Genomic DNA, 4,237 nt, shown 5'->3' on the forward strand with positions numbered 1-4,237 from the left:
AAAGACCGCAGGTTGAGACACTGGGGCAGTGGCAGCCCGCGGGACAGTGTTGGCAGATTCGGCAGCGCAGATTTGTGCGGCTGCAGGTTCGTCGGGGAAAATCGGCAGCGCAGATTTTGCGACGAACATGGGCTGGGCGATGGACTGTCCAGGCCAGGCAGGAAAATTTGTCGAGGGGACACGCTGACGAAACAGCGCTGGTTCAGGCACGGCGGGCAGTGTTGGAATCGGCAGCGCCGACGAAATCGGCAAAGTCGGCAGAATCGGCAGCGCAGATTTTTCGACGAACATGGGCTGGACGCTGGACTGGCCGGGCCATGCAGGAAAATTCATCGAGGGGACACGCTGACGAAACAGCGCTGGTTCAGGCACGGCGGGCAGTGGTGGAATCGGCAGCGCCGACGAAATCGGCAAAGTCGGCAGAATCGGCAGCGGGTGCTGGCGATGGGTCTGGACGGGCTGGATAGTCCAAGGCTCGACGAGAAAGACTGCTGGTTTAGACACTGGGGCAGTGGCAGCCCGCGGGACAGTGTCGGCAGATTCGGCAGCGCAGATTTGTGCGGCTGCAGGTTCGTCGGGGAAAATCGGCAGCGCAGATTTTGCGACGAACATGGGCTGGGCGATGGACTGTCCAGGCCAGGCAGGAAAATTTGTCGAGGGGACACGCTGACGAAACAGCGCTGGTTCAGGCACGGCGGGCAGTGTTGGAATCGGCAGCGCCGACGAAATCGGCAAAGTCGGCAGAATCGGCAGCGCAGATTTTTCGACGAACACGGGCTGGACGCTGGACTGGCCGGGCCATGCAGGAAAATTCATCGAGGGGACACGCTGACGAAACAGCGCTGGTTCAGGCACGGCGGGCAGTGGTGGAATCGGCAGCGCCGACGAAATCGGCAAAGTCGGCAGAATCGGCAGCGGGTGCTGGCGATGGGTCTGGACGGGCTGGATAGTCCAACGCTCGACGAGAAAGACCGCTGGTTTAGACACTGGGGCAGTGGCAGCCCGCGGGGCAGTGTCGGCAGATTCGGCAGCAGTGTCTGCCGATTCGGCAGCGTTGGCTTGTTGGCGCGGGGGGCCGATGCGAGTGGGGACTTGGGCAGCGGGCAGTGAAAGCAAGAGTTTCCCCGATGCTGCCGGGAAAAACGCTCCCCGGGATGGCCGGGTGAGATGACCCGGCGGCCCGTGACGGGTCATTCAATTCCATGCCCCGTCAACATAACTCCCGATGTACTGTTTGCTTTTTCGGAAGAAGAGATCCATCCCCCCATCCTCGGCCAGCCAAAAACGCTCCAATTAATGGCCGGGTGAGATGACCCGGCGGCCCGCGACGCGTCATTCAAATCACTGCCCTATCGGCTACAACTGCTGATGGGTGGGATTAGAGGCCTGCCATGGTGGTGAGGGGCGGCGAGGACCGTGAAAGCTAGAGTTTTTCAGAGGCTGCCGGGAAAAAGGCCCCTCGGGTGGCGGGGTGCGAGGACCAGGCGCGTCATTCAATTCTCTTCCCTATCAACTTGGCTCCCGTTGGCGGGATTGGAGGCCTACTGTTTGTTACAGGGCTAAAATCGTCAGGGGAAGAGCTGACGAAACAATGCTGGTTTGGATGCAGGGGGTAGTGTTGGAATCGGCAGCGCGAACAAAATCGGCAAAGTCGACAAAAAAGACTGTTGGTCTGGACATCGGGGCAGCGGCAGCCATGCCGACAGGGGGGGAAATCGGCAGCGCAGATTTGTGCAGCTGCAGGTTCGTCGGGGAAATCGGCAGCGCAGATTTTTCGATGAACATGGGCTGGAAGATGGACTGTCCAGGCCAGGCAGGGAAATTCATCAAGGGGACACGCTGACGAAACAGCGCTGGTTTAGACACGGTGGGTGCAGTGTTGGAATCGGCAGCGCCGACGAAATCGGCAAAGTCGGCAGAATCGGCAGCGGGTGCTGGCGATGAGTCTGGACGATTTATAGTCCAGGGCTTGATGGAAAAGACTGTTGGTCCAGACAATGGGGCAGTGGCGGCGCGGATTTGTGCAGCTGCAGGTTCGTCGGGGAAAATCGGCAGCGCAGATTTTTCGACGAACAGGGGCTGGGCGCTGGACTGGCCGGGCCAGGCAGGAAAATTCGTCAGGGGGCCACGCTGACGAAAACAGGGGCTGCGGAGTGGAAAATCGGCAGCGCAGATTTTTCGACGAACAGGGGCTGGACCGGCCGGGCCAGGCAGGAAAATTCGTCAGGGGGGCACGCTGACGAAAAGAGGGGCTGCCGCGTGGAAAATCGGCAGCGCAGATTTTTCGACGAACAGGGGCTGGACTGGCCGGGCCAGGCAGGAAAATTCGTCAGGGGGGCACGCTGACGAAAAGAGGGGCTGCCGCGTGGAAAATCGGCAGCGCAGATTTTTCGACGAACAGGGGCTGGACGCTGGACTGGGCCAGGCAGGAAAATTCGTCAGGGGGCACGCTGACGAAAAGAGGGGCTGCCGCGTGGAAAATCGGCAGCGCAGATTTTTCGACGAACATTCGTCAGGGGGGCACGCTGACGAAAAGAGGGGCTGCCGCGTGGAAAATCGGCAGCGCAGATTTTTCGACGAACATTCGTCAGGGGGGCACGCTGAGGAAAACAGGGGCTGCCGCGTGGAAAATCGGCAGCGCAGATTTTTCGACGAACAGGGGCTGGATGCTGGACCGGCCGGGCCAGGCAGGAAAATTCGTCAGGGGGGCACGCTGACGAAAACAGGGGCTGCGGAGTGGAAAATCGGCAGCGCAGATTTTTCGACGAACAGGGGCTGGACCGGCCGGGCCAGGCAGGAAAATTCGTCAGGGGGGCACGCTGACGAAAAGAGGGGCTGCCGCGTGGAAAATCGGCAGCGCAGATTTTTCGACGAACAGGGGCTGGACGCTGGACTGGGCCAGGCAGGAAAATTCGTCAGGGGGGCACGCTGACGAAAACAGGGGCTGCCGCGTGGAATGGCAGCCTACACGCAGATGCGAATTCGGCAGCGCACGATGGCTTGAGCAGGTCATGGGTTCGACTTGGCGCGATCTGAAACCTGGACGAGGGACTGTCGACGCTGGACGAGCCAGCGCGGTGGCCTGTCGTGCCCCGTTCAGGGGGGGCCTGCCGCGGAGACAGCCCTCGCGGGCTCGACAGCGCAGGCCAGCGTCCCCGACGTCGCTGGCCGCGGCAGGCGAGCTGCCGGGGTTCCCGCATTCCTACAAGAAAACGTCGTGCTTTCCACATGAAACCAATCCAGTAAAATCAGCCATATTTTTATGAGGCTGCCCACTGAATTTGGGGTCATTCCGGGCCGGTTCCTAGTTTTGCGGATTTACTCGATTTCTAATGGTAGGAAAATTAAAACAAATACTTCCCGACCTCGAAAAATTCTGGGAAAATTAATGAAGGTGGATTGGATTTTTGCCAACCTCTGTGCAAAATTTCAGCTCAAAATACCAAGAAATGAATTTTTTAGAGGGGGGGTGACAGCTGGGACCTAGTAGTGTCTCCCCCTGCCAGAGCTGCAATGACACTTATTGCTCTTTAGGGAGCCACCAGGCCGGCGCCCCTCAAAGACCACACGCGCGCGCGCGCCCGCCCGCGCTGGGCGCTGGGGCGCTGGGGCCTGAGGGCCTGGGGCCCTTGGGGGCCCTTGGGCGCTTGGGCGCGCGCGCGCGGCCCCCGCAGCCATGCCGCGCTGCGCGACGCGCGGACAGCCCCTGCTGGCTTGCTCTCTCGCCCGCGGGGGGGCTGCCTTCGGGCCCTGGCCCCCCGCGTTCTGGCCTGCCCCCCGCGTGGGAGAGGCTAGGCGCTGCAGGGGCCAGCCCGACGTCGCTGGCCGCGGCAGGCGACAGCCCGACATCGCTGGCCGCGGCAGGGGCCAGCCCGACGTCGCTGGCCGCGGCAGGCGACAGCCCCTGCTGGCTTGCTCTCTCGCCCGCGGGGGGGCTGCCTTCGGGCCCTGGCCCCCCGCGTTCTGGCCTGCCCCCCGCGTGGGAGAGGCTAGGCGCTGCAGGGGCCAGCACGACGTCGCTGGCCGCGGCAGGCGACAGCCCCTGCTGGCTTGCTCTCTCGCCCGCGGGGGGGCTGCCTTCGGGCCCTGGCCCCCCGCGCTCTGGCCTGCCCCCCGCGTGGGAGAGGCTAGGCGCTGCAGGGGCCAGCCCGACGTCGCTGGCCGCGGCAGGCCCCCCGCCGGGGTTCCCGCATTCCTACAACAAAACGTCGTGCTTTCCACATGAAATCAATCCAGT

Source organism: Populus nigra, chromosome 2 (assembly GCF_951802175.1).
Source record: "Populus nigra chromosome 2, ddPopNigr1.1, whole genome shotgun sequence".
Classification (NCBI taxonomy): Eukaryota; Viridiplantae; Streptophyta; class Magnoliopsida; order Malpighiales; family Salicaceae; genus Populus; species Populus nigra.